We start from the raw sequence: 16,741 nt of genomic DNA, 5'->3' as shown, positions 1-16,741 counted from the left end.
AGTACCCATCTATTCCTTCCCCCCCTATATCCATCACCTCTCCCATTATCAACATCACTCACCATATGGTATTTTTTATTTTTTTAACCAAGTATGAACCTACACTGACATATCATAATCACCCAGTCTCTAGTTTACCATAGGGTTCACTATTGTTGTACATTCTATGGGTTTGGACAAACATATAATGACATATGTCCATCATTACAATATTATATGGAGTATTTTCACTTCCCTAAATATCCTCTGTGCTCTGCCTATTCATCCCTCCCTTACTCCCTTACCCCTGGAAAACACTGATTTTTTTATTGTCTCCATAGTTTTGCCTTCTCCAGAATATCATACTGTATGCAGTCTCTTCAGATTGGCTTCTTTCACTTAGCAATATGCATCCAAGATTCCTCCATGTCTTTTAACGGCTTGATAGCTCATTTCTTTTTTGCATTGAGTAATGTTCCATTATCTGGATATACCACAGTTTATTCATCCTTCCACCTAGTGAAGGACATCTTGGTTGCTTGCAAGTTTTGGCAATTATGAATAAAGCTGCTATAGACAAACACCTATGCCCAGGTTTTTGTGTGGATGTGTTTTTAACACCTTTGAGATACCAGGGTGTGCAATTGCTGGATTGTATGATATGAGTATGTTTAGTTTTTTAAGAAAACACGTAACTGTCTTCCAAAGTCCCTGTACCATTTTGCATCTCCATCAACAATGTATGAGAGTTCCTGTTGCTCCACATCCTCACCAACGTTTAATGTTGTCAGTGTTCCAGATTTTGGCCATTTTAATAGGTATGCAGTAATACTTCATCATTTTTTTATTTTGCACTTCCCTGATGGCATACGATGTGGAGCATCTTTTCATATGGTTATTTGCCATCTGTATATCTTCTTTGGTGAGGTATCTGTTAAGGTCTTTGGCCCATTTTTAAATCAGGTTGTTTGGTTTTTTATTGTTGAGTTTTTAGAGTTCTTTGTATATTTTGGATAACAGTCCTTTATCAGATGTGTCTTTTGCAAATTTTTTCTCCCAGTCCATGGCTTGTCTTCTAAATCTGTTGATGTTGTCTTTCACAAAGTAGAATTTTTAAATTTTAATGAAGCTCTGCTTATCAATTATTTCTTTCACGGGTCATGCCTTTGGGGTATCTGAAAAGTCATTGCCATATCCAAGGTCATCTAGGTTTTCTCCTATGTTATATTTCAGTAATTTTATAGTTTTGCATTTTACATTTGTCTGATCCATTTTGAGTTAATTTTTGTGAAGGGTGTGAGGTCTGTGTCTAGATTCAATTTTTGCATGTGGATGTCAATTATTTCAGCATACTTGTTGAAAAGACTAACTTTGATCCATTGTATTGCCTTTGCTCCTTTCTTAGAGATTAGTTGACTATAATTGTGGGAGTCTATTTCTGGGCTCTCCATTCCATTCCATTGATCTATTTGTCTGTTCTTTTCCTAATACCACACCATCTTGATTACTGTAGCTTTATATTAAGTCTTGAAGTTGAGTATCCATAAAATAACTTGCTGGGATTTTGACTGGCATTGAATTAGATATACAGATCAAGGTGGGAAGAACTGACATCTTGACAATATTAAATCTTCTGTGAACATGAAATATCTCCCCATTTATTTAGTTCTTTGATTTTGTTCATCATAATTTTATACTTTTCCTCATATAGATCTTGTACATATTTTGTTAGATTTATACCTAAGCATTTCATCATGGAGGGTGCTAATGTAAATGACATCATGTTTTTAATGTCAAATTCCACTTGTTCTTTATTGTTATATAGGAAAACAACTGACACTTGTATATTAACCTTGTATCTTGCCACCTTACTATAGTCAATTGCTTATTAACTCTAGGAGATTTTTTTTGTTTTGTTGTCATTTCTTTCAGATTTTATACACAGATGATCATGGCATCTGTGAACAAAGATAGGGTTATGTCTTCCTTCCCAATCTGTGTACATTTCATTTCTTTTTCTTGCCTTATTGCGTCATCAAGGAATTACAATATGATACTGAAAAAAAGTGATGAGAGTGGACATATTTGCCTGTACTTGATCTTAGTGGGAAAGCTTTGAGTTTCTTGCCATTAGGTAGGATGCTAACTGTAGGGTTTTTGTAGATAGTCCTTATCAAGTTGGAAAGGTTTTCCTCTAGTCTTACTTTGCTGAGAGTTTTTATCATGAATAGGTAATGGGTTGTCATTATTTTTATTTTAGCTATTCTAATAGATCTGCAGTAATAGCTCATCATGGTCTTAACCTGCATTTCCCTAATGATTAATGATGCTGAATGTCTTTCATGTGCGTAATTTGCCATCTGTACATTCTCATTGGTGAAATGTCTCTTCATGTTCTTTGCCCATCTTCTACTTGGATTGTTTTTCATTGTTGAGTTTGGGGAATTCTTTATATATTTTAAATACAAATCCTTTGTCAGGTAGGTGATTTGTGAATATATTCTTCCAGTCTGTAGCTTTTCTTTTCATCTTCTTAACAGAGCTTTTGCAGAGCAAAATTTTTAAATTTTAATGTCAGTTTACGGATTTTTCTTTTATGGATCATGCTTTTGTTGTCATATCTAGAACTCAAAAGCCCTATGTCCCCAAGTTATTTACTATGTTTTCTTCTAAAAGTTTTATAGTTTTACATTTTACATTTAAATCTATAATCCATTTTGAGTTAATTTTTTTTCCTGCAGAGGCTTTTATTTCTATTTATTTTTTTAACATCTTTATTGGAGTATAATTGCTTTACAATGTTGTGTTAGTTTCTGCTGTATAACAAAGTGAATCAGCTATATGCATATGTATATCCCCATATCCCCTCCCTCTTGCATCTCCCTCCCACATTCCTTATCCCACCCCTCTAGGTGGTCACAAAGCACTGAGCTGATCTCCCTGTGCAGTGCAGCTGCTTCCTACTGGCTATCTATTTTACATTTGGTAGTGTGTATATGTCAATACTACTCTCTTACTTTTTCCCAGCTTACCCTTCCCCCTCCCCGTGTCCTCAATCTCATTCTCTACTTCTGCGTCTTTATTCCTATCCTGTCCCTAGGTTCATCAGAACTTTTTTTTTTTTTTTTTAGATTCCATATATATTTGTTAGCATACGGTATTTGTTTTTCTCTTTCTGACTTACTTCATTCTGCATGACAGACTCAAGGGCCATCCACTCACTACAAATAACTCAATTTCCTTTCTTTTTATGGCTGAGTAATATTCCTTGTATATAGATATAGATATAGATATAGATATAGATATAGATATAGATATAGATGCCACATCTTCTTTAGCCATTCATCTGTCAATGGTCACTTAGGCTACTTCCATGTCCAGGCCATTGTAAATAGTGCTGCAATGAACATTGTGGTACATGACTCTTTTTGAATTATGATTTTCTCAGGGTATATGCCCAGTAGTGGGATTGCTGGGTCATATGGTAGTTCTATTATTAGTTTTTTAAGGAACCTCCATACTGTTCTCCATAGTGGCTGTATCAATTTACATTCCCACCAACAGTGAAAGAGGGTTCCCTTTTCTCCACACCCTCTCCAGCATTTATTGCTTGTAGATTTTTTGATGACAGCCATTCTAACTGGTGTGAGGTGATACCTCATTGTAGTTTTGATGTACATTTCTCTAATGATTAGTGATATTGAGCATCCTTTCATGTGTTTGTTGGCAATCTGTATATCTTCTTTGGAGAAATGTCTATGTAGGTCTTCTGACCATTTTTGGATTGGGTTGTTTGTTCTTTTGATATTGAGCTGCATGTGTTGCTTGTATATTTTGGAGATTAATCCTTTGTCATTTGCTTCGTTTGCAAATACTTTCTCCCATTCTGAAGGTTGTCTTTTCATCTTGTTTATGGTTTCCTTTGCTGTGCAAAAGCTTTTAAGTTTCATTAGGTCCCATTTGGTTTTTTTTTTTTTTTAATTTCCATTTCTCTAGTAGGTGGGTCAAAAAGGATCTTGCTGTGATTCATGTCATAGAGTGTTCTTCCTATCTTTTCCTCTAAGAGTTTTATAGAGTCTGGCCTTACATTTAGGTCTTTAATCCATTTTGCATTTATTTTTGTTTATGGTGTTAGGGAGTGTTCTAATTTCTTTCTTTTACATGTAGCTGTCCAGTTTTTCCAGCACCATCTATTGAAGAGGCTGTCTTTTCTCTATTGTATATTCTGGCCTCCTTTATCAAAGATAAGGTGACCATATGTGCATAGGTTTATCTCTATGCTTTCTATCCTGTTCCATTGATCTATATTTCTGTTTTTTGTGCCAGTACAATACTTGGTAATCGATACTTGTCTTGATTACTGTAGCTTTGTAGTATAGTCTGAAGTTCAGGAGCCTGAGTCCTCCAGCTCTGTTTTTCTTTCTCAAGATTGTTTTGGCTATTCAGGGTCTTTTGTGTTTCCATACAAATTGTGAAATTTTTTGTTCTAGTTCTGTGAAAAATGCCATTGGTAGTTTGATAGGGATTGCATTGAATCTGTAGATTGCTTTGGGTAGTATAGACATTTTCACAATGTTGATTCTTCCAATCCAAGAACACGGTATATCTCTCCATCTGTTTGTATCGTCTTTAATTTCTTTCATCAGTGTCTTATAGTTTTCTGCATACAGGTCTTTTGTCTCCTTAGGTAGGTTTATTCCTAGGTATTTTATTCTTTTTGTTGCAATGGTAAATGGGAGGGTTTCCTTAATTTCTCTTTTAGATTTTTAATCATTAGTGTATAGGAATGCAAGAGATTTCTGTGCATTAATTTTGTATCCTTCTACTCCACCAGATTCATTGATTAGCTCTAGTAGTTTTCTGGTAGCATCTTTAGGATTCTCTATGTATAGTATCATGTCATCTGCAAACAGTGACAGCTTTACTTCTTCAATTCTGATTTGGATTCCTTTTATTTCTTTTTCTTCTTTGATTGCTGTAGCTAAAACTTCCAAAACTATGTTAAATAATAGTGGTGAGAGTGGGCAACCCTGTCTTGTTCCTGATCTTAGAGGAAATGGGTTCTGTTTTTCACCGTTGAGAACGATGTTGGCTGTGGGTTTGTCATATATGGCCCTTATTATGTTGAGGTAAGTTCCCTCTATGCCTACTTTCTGAAGAGTTTTTATCATAAATGAGTGTTGAATTTTTTCAAAATCTTCTTCTGCATCTATTGAGATTATCATATGGTTTTTTATCCTTCAGTTGGTTGATATGGTGTACCACATTGATTGATTTACGTATATTGAAGAATCCTTGCATTCCTGGGAAAAACCCCATTTGATCATGGTGTATGATCCTTTTAATGTGCTCTTGGATTCTGTTTGCCAGTATTTTGTTGAGGATTTTTGCATCTATGTTCATCAGAGGTATTGGCCTGTAGTTTTCTTTTTTGTGTGACATCTTTGTCTGGTTTTGGTATCAGGGAGATGGTAGTCTCATAGAATGAGTTTGGGAGTGGTCCTCCTTCTGCTATATTTTGGAAGAGTTTGAGAAGGATAGGTGTTAGTTCTTCTCTAAATGTTTGATAGAATTCGCCTGTGAAGCCATCTGGTCCTGGGCTTTTGTTTGTTGGAAGATTTTTAATCACAGTCTCAATTTCAGTGCTTGTGATTGGTCTGTTTATATTTTCTATTTCTTCCTTGTCCAGTCTCAGAAGGTTGTGCTTTTCTAAGAATTTGTCCGTTTCTTCCAGGTTGTCCATTTTATTGGCATATAGTTGCTTGTAGTAATCTCTCATGATCTTTTGTATTTCTGCAGTGTCGGTCGTTACTTCTCCTTTTTCATTTCCATTCTATTGATTTGAGTCTTCTCTCTTTTTTTCTTGATGAGTCTGGCTAATGGTTTATCAATTTTATTTATCTTCTCAAAGAACCAGCTTTTAGTTTTATTGATATTTGCTATTGTTCCTTTATTTCTTTTTCATTTATTTCTGATCTGATCTTTATGATTTCTTTCCTTCTGCTAACTTTGGGGTTTTTTGTTCTTCTTTCTCTAATTGCTTTAGGTGTAAGGTTAGGTTGTTTATTTGAGGTGTTTCTTGTTTCTTGTGGTAGGATTGTATTGCTATAAACTTCCCTCTTAGAACTGCTTTTGCCGCATCCCATAGGTTTGGGGTTGTCATGTTTTCATTGTCACTTGTTTCTAGGAATTTTGTGATTTCCTCTTTGATTTCTTCAGTGATCTCTTGGTTATTCAGTAGTGTATTGTTTAGCCTCCAACTGTTTGTATTTTTTACAGTTTTTTTCCTGTAATTGATATCTAGTCCCATAGGTTGTGGTCAGAAAAGATACTTGATATGATTTCAATTTTCTTAAATTTACCAAGGCTTGATTTGTGACCGAAGATATGATCTATCCTGGAGAATGTTCCTCATATGAGCACTTGAGAAGAAAGTGTATTCTGTTGTTTTTGGAGGGAATGTCCTATAAATATCAATTAAGTCCACCTTATTTAATGTGTCATTGAAAGCTTGTGTTTCCTTATTTATTTTCATTTTGAATGATCTGTCCATTGGTGAAAGTGGGGTGTTAAAGTCCCCTACTATGAGTGTGTTACTGTCGATTTCCCCTTTTGTGGCTGTTAGCATTTGCCTTATGTATTGAGGTGCTCCTATGTTGGGTGCATATATATTTATAATTGTTATATCTTCTTCTTGGATTGATCCCTTGGTCATTATGTAGTGTCCTTCTATGTCTCTCATAATAGTCTTTATTTTAAAGCCTATTTTGTCTGATAGAAAAATTGCTACTCCAGCTTTCTTTTGATTTCCATTTGCATGGAATATCTTTTTCCAACCCCTCACTTTCAGTCTGTATGTGTCCCTAGGTCTGAAGTGGGTCTCTTGTAGACAGCATATGTATATGTTTTGTTTTTGTATCCATTTTTGGATGTTTTTGTATCCATTCAGCCAGTCTATGTCTTTTGGTTGGAGCATTTAATCCATTTACATTTAAGGTAGTTATGAATATATATGTTCCTATTACCATTTTCTTAATTGTTTTGGGTTTGTTTTTGTAGGTCTTTTACTTCTCTTGTGTTTCCTGCCTAGAGAAGTTCCTTTAGCATTTGTTGTAAAGCTGGTTTGGTGGTGCTGAATTCTGTTAGCTTTTGCTTGTCTCTAATGATTTTAATTTTCCATCGAATCTGAATGAGACCCTTGCTGGGTAGAATAATCTTGGTTGTAGCTTTTTCCCTTTCATCACTTTGAATATGTCCTGCCATACCCTCTGGCTTGCAGAGTTTCTGCTGAAAAATCAGCTGTTAACCTTATGGGGATTCCCTTATATGGTATTTGTTGCTTTTCCCTAGCTGCTTTTAATATTTTTTCTTTGTATTTAATTTTTGATGCTTTGATTAATGTGTGTTTCGTTGTGTTTCTCTTTGGGTTTATCCTGTATGGTACTTTCTGTGCTTCCTGGAATTGATTGACTATTTCCTTTCCTATGTTAGGTAAGTTTTTGACTATAATCTCTTCAAATATTTTCTCAGACCCTTTCTTTTTCTCTTCTTCTTCTGGAATCCCTATAATTCGAATGTTGGTGCATGTAATGTTGTCCCAGAGTTCTCTGAGACTGTCCTCAATTCTTTTCATTCTTTTTTCTTTATTCTGCTCCCTGCCAGTTATACCCACCATTTTATCTTCCAGCTCACTTATCCATTCTTCTGCCTCAGTTATTCTGTTATTGATTCCTTCTAGAGTATTTTTAATTTCAGGAATTGTGTTGTTCATTACTGTTTGTTTTCTCTCTAGTTCTTCTACATCTTGTTAAATGTTGTATTTTCTCCATTCTGTTTCTGAAATTTTAGGTCATACTTTACTATCATTACTCTGAATTCTTTTTCAGGTAGGTTGCCTCTTTCGTCTTCATTTATTTGGTCTGGTACATTTTTACCTTTGTCTGTAACATATTTTTTTGTCCTTTCATGTTTATTGTTTTTTGTTTTTTTGATGGGTGGTGCTGTATTCCTGTCTTACTTGTTGTCTGGACTGATACGTCCAGCACAGGAGTTTTCAGGCAGTTGGATAGAGCTGGGTCTTGGTCCTGAGACGAGGACCTCCAGGAGACCTCACTCCGATTGATATTCCCTGGGGTCTGAGGTTCTCTGTTAGTCCAGCAGCTTGGACTCGGAGCTCCCAACACAGAGGCTCAGGCCTGACCTGCGGCCTGGGAACCAAATCCCGCAAGCCGGTCGATTGGTGTTCCTCCCATCCCTTTAGGTGTCTGTGATCCCCCAGTGGTGCCTGGTAGGTGCCCTAGTTGTGAGGAGATGAGAATTCTGCATCACCCTAGTATGCCATCTTGACCCCACCTCCCATTTTCAGTTAATTTTTGAGCGAGGTGTATGTTGAGGTTCATTTTTTTTGTCTATGCATGTCCAATTCCTCCAGCACAATTTGTTGAAAAGACTAACCTTTCTTCATTGAATTGTTTTTGCACCTTTGTCAAAAACCTATTGGCCAAACCATGGTCTTTCAATAGGTTCTGCTGGTTAGATCCAGTTGTAGTGTTACAACATTTAGCTCCTAGGCAAATGCTGTTGTAATTGAATATTTCTTCTTTTTCAGTGTCAGGGTAGAAATATACAGTTAAATCTTTTTTTATTCTGGGCTTTTCAAGTAACTCTATTAGCCCTTAGTGACCACATATGTATGACTAATTAGTAAAGTGTATTTGGATCTTTCTATTGCATATAACATAGCTTGAAGTTGTGGGTCCCCATAGATATAAACTTTTACAAGTATGGCCCATACTTTTTCCTGGCACAGTGTATAATCCATGAATGTGAACCATTTGCTGTTGAATAAATACTCAAATTCATGTCTTCTTGACATAGTTCCATTCATGTGATCCTAGCAAATAGAAAGAATGATATATGTATCAAGATGACAAAGACCTTTTTAACACTTCAATTTTCTAAAAATGAATCTAAAAATGATCAGCTCTTTAGACTTCCTATGGCTCTCCCTACACCTAGCAGTACACTTGTAATGATGTGGTGCATCAGCTCCCTAGTGGGAGCTCTAAGCTTCAGCGGCTTAGGGAAACAAAGAATTGATGGCTCCTATTTACTGTTTTGACTTCTGACTTTCTATTCTCAACAGCTTAGTTTTACTGAGAACTGCTCCTGTTTTGTTCCAGTACCTGAGGCTATAGAGGAGTTCTATGTTAATTTGCATGGCTGCAGAATGCAGTTTTAACCTTTTTCTTAGAAATGCCACAAGTCAGTAGGATTTGTGTTATCACGCTATTTTAGTTCTCCAGAAATATCACAACATGGCAAGACAAATTGCTGCAGTGTCAGGAATTAACTTTGTTTTCTGATTAAGAAGTATTCATTTTCAGTCATTGGATTGTATGCCTGGAAGATCAGATACGTAGATTTAATATATTTTAAAGATCTTGCATTCTTCACTTTATATGTAGTTATGTGAAAAATGAAATCTTTTGAGATTTAGAGCAGATCCACTTAATTTGCATTTTGTATAACTTTTCATAATATTAAGATTAAGTTGTCAATCAAAACTAATAGAATAAAATAAAAATTTCCTACATCATTAATAGAGAGTTGTTCACAAGGTAATGGTGGATTTGCACAATTTGTAATCAAAGTTTATGACACTAGGATGAAAATATAATAAATGACTTGATCACCAAAAAGAAAGTGTGTGTGTGTGTGTGTGTGTGTGTGTGTATCCCTTCCAGTCCATCATGATAAAAACTTTTTTCATGATATTCTTAATATCTGGGAGAGATCTATTCTCTAAGAATCCCTGGGTTATTTTTAGGACAGTGGGATCATTTTAGATCAAAATAATGACAATATTGGATTCTTGAAAACTCCAAGATCTGTTTTCTCCTAAGGCGACCTATAACAGAGTGTGTTGTTGAAAACTTTGCTGGTGTCTTGCCTTTTATATTAGCTGAATTCACAGAAAAAATGAAGATCTCAGTTAGACAATATTACTTATGGCCTAATAATTTATGTGCAGCAACAAGAATCTTATACACTGCCAGTGGGATGTAAATTGGCACAAAACCATGGAAAACAATTTGGAGAAAACCACCTCTTCAGCAAAATCACTTTTGGAAAACTGCAAATGGCAAAATAGAACATTAACTCATCCTATAAGCCAGTAATCTCACTATATAACATACCCTAAAAATCTCTTGTGCATATACTCTAGGAGAGAATGTACAATAATTTTTACACAGCATTGCTAATAATAGCAAAACATTGGAAGCAACCCAATGTCCATCAACAGTATAATGGAGAAATAAAGTTGTGATATACAGCAGAAGAAATAATTTATGATTATACTCAATAACATGGATGAATCCCCTAAACATTATGTTGACCAGAAGAGACAGATCACAGAAGAATGTATGCATTCTAATTTGAGATAGACAAAGTTCAAAGTTGATTAAACTAAACAATATATTTTAGAGTACATATGTAGGTAATAAATATATTAAAAGAAACAAGGGGATAGTTATCACTAAAACTAAATAACCTAATTATATAACCACTAAAATTCATAATAGTGGTTAATATTCTGGAGGAGAGAGGGGATGAGATCAGGATAAGGTAGAGGAAAGTTGTGGAGTATATTTTGTTGTCTGGCCTGGGTACATGAGTGTTGACTACTAACCATTCCTTAGACATTACACATGTGTTTGTACACTACATTTATTCTCTACTTCAATAAAACATGTAGAGGAAAGGTACTTTAGTTTCATGTTTTTAGTGTCTGAGTTCCCTATATCCCCAGGAGGTGTAGGGGTTGGAGGATGGAGAGTTCACAGGTAACAGCTGAAGGAAACAGAAATGGCCCTTTCACAAAAGGCAACCCCAAAACAGACTTTCCTTTCATCCAAGTCTAGTCTAGGCCTGTTTGAAAGAATCACTCTGGATCTGCCAGGACGGGAAAGCAATGGCAGGAATGGATTTAAGCAGAAGTAGGAAACACCTCTCTCCAAAATGGCAGACTTGGTTCTGGGGCTCAGAGTTTGTAAACTGCCAATGGTAGGGAGGGGCTCATATGGGCCATGGACATGTGTTTATGATTGGACCCACATGTGTTTATGATTTTTAAGCTAGTTGGTAGCAACTTCAAAACAGAAGATTTCACATGAAAATCTTAAATTTCAGTTCCTCTTGAAACATCAAACCTGATAGCACTGGGTGCCCATTTAGATGGAATATTCACTCTTCAGTTCAGCACGGTCCTCATCACCCCCCATTGGCTGACACCGAACTTGCTCATTTATGTGAGTGGACTGACCTCTGAAGGCATGAGCAGTACCTGGTTTGTGGGTTCTGTGACCACAGAAATGTGGCGCTTTTGCTTCTAGTACTCCAGAAACAAGCCTGGGTATGGCAGAGGCCATAGGAATGCCCGTGGAGGCTGGATGCTATGTGACGTGGTCTCTGAAGCAGCAGTGATGAGGCCCCTGCATGGATCTGGCATGGAGGGGCGGGGTTCAGTGGACATGGCTCAGGCCTCACAGCAGCTGGATGGGGAGAATGCCAGCAGGGATCATGATGGATGGCTAACCCTTCTCTCCCATTTTCCTGGATGACGAAAGCGGAGGATCCTGGTATAACACCAGGAAGGGTGGGTGGCGAGGGGAGGAAGCAATAGAAACATATTGATATTGGCCATCTCATTGATCTTGAAAAGGTAGGCTGAGAAACGGATTTGACTTGATGAAGAAAAAAAAGAAATATGACCTTTTCTGCACCTTGATTACTGTGGGAACATTCATTCATGCCTTTTATGTGGTGTTTTACGATGACCTATTTTGATGGGAGTTAAAAACAATATTAACCTCTAAATGTTTCCAGTCCCTCTCTCCTCCCATTTAGAAAAGAGAACCTTGTGTTTGCTAGTTTATCTTCTCTCTCTTCCTCACCCTCTGTTTATCAGTCCCAGAACAGTTCCTATACTTGCAAATGCCAGAGCAGAATCAGAAATGGGTGAGGAAAAAGCCCAGATGACAGGAGGAGAGGGGAAATGAAGGAAAGAAGCCAAACTGAGTTCATAATAAAGCGCGGGAGAGAGGGGAGGGGGTGAAAAGTGAACTGGGTGGAAAGAGGCTGGGAGGCGGCTTGACAGGTGAATCAGCCTGAGGACCGGGTGGTAAGCAAGAAACCAGTGGAGGACAGAAAGGTAAAGACCAGCATGCTTCCATCGTGAAATAAGTAAGACCCCCCCACTTAATATTTAAAATTTATTTGATATTTATGACAGACACAATTTAAAGATTGGAATCGCTATTTGGCAGTAGGTGGGGACTGGGAGACTGAATTCTTATTTGAACCTGATGCCGTTACTTACAGAAACAGGGCAATGAAGGTCCGCGACTCATAAGGGTTACCCCATAGCATGGAATCCAACAGACCCGGACTCCGTAGAGGGAAGGTAGGGACTTTGAATTAAGAGGAGGGACCTGTCCAACTTTAGAACTGGGCGGGCAAATGAGCAGGTCCCAGTGGAACAGACAAGATGTGGGCAAAGTCCTGAATCCAAAGGGAGTCAGTAAGGCTGGTGCAAACAGGGATGCGATCAATCAGAGCTACAGGAGAAGCTGAGCGCTCTCTCCGTTTCTCTACTGCCTGCAGGGGCAGGAGGCTCTCGTGGCTGGGAAGGAGGTCAGATGAAGTCAGGGAAACGCTGAGCTGAGCTGCTGCTGGGTCACTAAAAGGTCCTAAAAGGGAGAATATTTGGTTAAACGTTTTCCACTTATTTGCCTCACCTGACCATGCCTCACTGTTGATTGATGGGTGTTTATTTATTTGGAATATAAACAAGTGTTGATTTTTATGATAGCTGTCATGTCAGTCATGCCACTCTAAGTATTGGAATTCAAATATATTCCAATTAAACTCATTTAAATTCTATGCATATTTGCATAATGCCTATTGTTTATATAGTATTTGAATTTGCCAATTGTGCCAATAGTGTTCTTTACAGCATTTTTCCTATATCCAGGATTGCATCCAGGATCACACATTGCATTTAGCTGTCACATCTCTTTAGTCCCCTTTTTTATGGAACAGCTCTGCCTTCTTTTGTCTTTCATGACCCTGCTATTTTGAAGGGTTTAAGACAGTTGTTGCATAGAATGTTCCTCATAGTACATAATAATCTTCTTAATACTAAGAAAGATACAGAGAGAGAGAATCTTAGTGCTGAAGGAACCTGTGAAATTATTCCACATTGCTTAATTTTACAGATGAGAAATCTAGTGTATAAGCTAATTTAAAATTAATTTTAAAAGAGTAATCCAGACATTATAATCTCATTAGGCAGTTGGCACATAAAAAAGGTTTGATGAGGGCTGTAGTATATTCAGAAGATTCCATGAAGGAATCGGGAGCCTGAAGGCTGGTGGGACTTAGATAGAGAGAACACAGAGCATCAGGTGCCTCATGAACAGGACTCCTCTCAATGAAAGGGACCACCTTGTTACATTTTCCAAAGACGGCCATAATAATAGGTCTTTCTAGGACTTGGCCACTTCCTTATCAAGTGAGGAGTCCAAGTCCCTTCCTCCTTGAATTTGGCCAAACTTGTGATTGTTTTCATAAATAGAATGCAGTGGAAGTGACACTGAGTGGCTTCCAAGGCTAGGTTAGAAAAGCCCATGCAGCTTTTGCCTGATTCCCCTGGAATTCAGCCACCATGCTTTGAGGAAGCCCAAGCAGCTCACAGAAAGGCTTAAAGTATTAGGCTCACAGGCCTGGTTGAGCTGCTTGGCAACAGCCAGTGCCAACTTTCCAGCCATGTGAGTGAGAAATCTTGAAGGCAGGTCCTCCAGCCCCCAGTCAAACAGCCCCACCTAACACCATGGAAAAGAGAATAGCTGTTCCCATGGGCACTTGCCCAAGTTGTAGATTTGTAAGGAAAAAGGAAAATATAGTTGACATGTACACACTGCTATATTTAAAATGGATAACCAACAAGGACCTACTGTATAGCACAGGGAACTCTGCTCAATATTATGTAACAACCTAAATGGGAAAAGAATTTGAAAAAGAATAGATACATGTATATGTATAACTGAATCACTTTGCTGTACACCTGAAACTAATGCAACATTGTTAATCAACTCTACTCCAATATAAAATAAAAAGTTTCAAAAAATAAATAAATAAGAACAATTAAAAAAAGGAAAATATTGTAACTCTATTAAGCATCTAAGCTGTGTTTGTGGTTTTTTTGCTACACAGCTGTAGATAAACAGAATGCTGGCTAACCTTCGGGTGTCCCGTGAGGAGGAGGCAAGAAACCAGGAGTGAGGTGCTTAGAATCCTTCAGACACATGGGCTTCACTGGTGGCACAGTGGTTAAGAATCCGCCTGCCAATGCAGGGAACACGGGTTCGAGCCCTGGTCTGGGAAGATCCCACAAGCCGTGGAGCAACTAAGCCCATGTGCCTGTGCTCTAGAGCCCGCAAGCCACAACTACTGAGCCCGTGTGCCACAACTACTGAAGCCCAAGCGCCTAGAGCCTGTGCTCCTCAACAAGAGAAGCCACCACAATGAGAAGCCCGTGCACCACAACTAGAGAAAGGCCGTGCACAGCAACAAAGACCCAACGCAGCCAAAAAATAAATAAACAAATAAATAAAATTTAAAAAAAAAACAACAAATCCTTCAGACACAAAACCAAGTATAGGGTTCCAGTTCAAGCACACTACAACTGCAGCGACCCGACCAAACGAATTTAAACAGAGGGCTCTTTGCATCTACTGGACCTCATAAGCAAGACACAGAAGCCACCCCTGAAAGGCTGCAGCTGAGAAACTCTGAGTGTCATCCCAGGCTCCCTGCGTGGCCCCAAGGAGCTTTGCTGGATTAACCATTCAGCCTCCTGCACTCCATCCTCATCCTTCACACTAAACACCACATCTCATCTTTGTCCTGCTTCTCCAGTTTATAGTGATTCTCTTCCATCCGCTCTCTGCCTCACCCTGAGTGCTTAACTCCAGGTTTTTGAAACTGGGACACTTGAAAATGTGAATGGTGAGCAGGCCCAGAGTCTGCAAAGGCAGTCAGAGCCATTGTGCCTAAGACCAACCCACTGCCACAAGAGCCACTGCACCAAGAACCCAAGTCCTAAGGCTATCTCAGGAAAATAAGAGCTACTCTACAGTAAAGACTTCCCAAATGCGGGGTGGGATTTTTCTCCCACAGGTCAATAGCGGGCCCCTTGACAGCCATAGAAAGAGCTTTCAATCTTTTCTAAAATTTATTAGCGACTCGTTTTCCTTTTCTCTACATCTAGGGAGTAGTTGAAAGACTTCATTGCAACTGACAAGCTGTAATTAGGGACTTATGGTTTCCCTAGAGTTTAGGACCAATGGCTACAGAATCTTATTAGAAAATGTAATTAATGTATTCCCATTACATTTTCACTTACTAGTGGGGAAACCAGAATAGTGATGGAAGGCTTTTCACAAAAATGAAAAAAGTTAGGTAAATTACCATTTTTTAAGCCTCATTACAAAAGAAAAACACTCTTAATGCAATCTTGTTCAGCTAAATGAGTAAAATGCTTCTCTGCATTTAAAAAAAATGCCATCTCTCTTCCTCGTTTTAAAACAAATTAAGTCTGAATAAAGTATTACAGCTTCCAGTGAAATCAGTTCCTCCTGGATTGGGAAAAATATAATCTTGGTTATAAAGGGCAAATGAAACAAAGATTACCATGGCTAAGAGACAACGTTAACATCTGATTATTCAAGGGAGGGATAATATTTCACACAGTTCTGTCCATGCTGTGAGAGTAGACATTAAAGTTACTGTACTAAGACATATCCCCACCAATCTACCAAAATGACAAAAATTCCACAAATGAAGATTCACTAATTTTCAGTAAAACTTTTTGCATTTAGAATCAACCTGTTAAAATACTATTATTCCTGGAAAGAGTACTATATCGGTTATGACCACTTATTGAGGTTTTATCTTGAACCTTTTGAAATAAAGAATTGCTGCCTTAAAAAGCTAAAGCAAATGTCCTGAGTGAATGAGCACGCAGGACAGATACTTTGGATGTGAAAAGGAGTTTAACCGCTTTTCAGGAGAGCTGGTCTGTGTGGGATGCATAAAGTCAAAGTTGAAGAGCAAGTCTTCTCATCTTCCAGGGTTGGCCCTCATCTTTGGTGGTAGAACTGTAGTAAACTAGATTCTAATTACTTAAAAATAATGACGAAATTAAACATAATGAAAGTTTACCCCTCTATGTCTTTTCTCTTTAGCTGAAAGTCTTCTGCACTTGTTTCCCTGGCAAATGCCTAGTGTTTTCTCAAGGTTTAGCTCCTTTGTGAAGCCTTCCAGAAACCCCCAACCCCTAGAGCAATTAATTACCCCATCTTACTTAATCTCACAGAATTTTGTGTATACCTACACTATAAATGTATAACCCCTGTTAGAGCATGAGCTCCTAGAACTTTGATGGTGCCTAAACAGAAAGGTGTCTAAAGGTTAAGATATGTAATAAGCACTGTGACACCTGTAATTTCTGTGCAGTAGGAGAATTATTTTCCAATTCAAATGCAACCCATATGTTATTTTTCCTACAGAGGCTTCAGGAACATTCAGAATAGAGACAGATAGAAAGCATCAGCAATATGCAAATCGAGAAACTATTCCCAGTTAATGAGTATATATTGGCAAGCATTTTGCCAAGCTTACTTAACAAAGCAAATCT

Source organism: Balaenoptera borealis, assembly GCF_965194805.1.
Source record: "Balaenoptera borealis genome assembly, chromosome: 3".
Classification (NCBI taxonomy): Eukaryota; Metazoa; Chordata; class Mammalia; order Artiodactyla; family Balaenopteridae; genus Balaenoptera; species Balaenoptera borealis.
Note: the sequence above shows the minus strand (reverse complement) of the source record.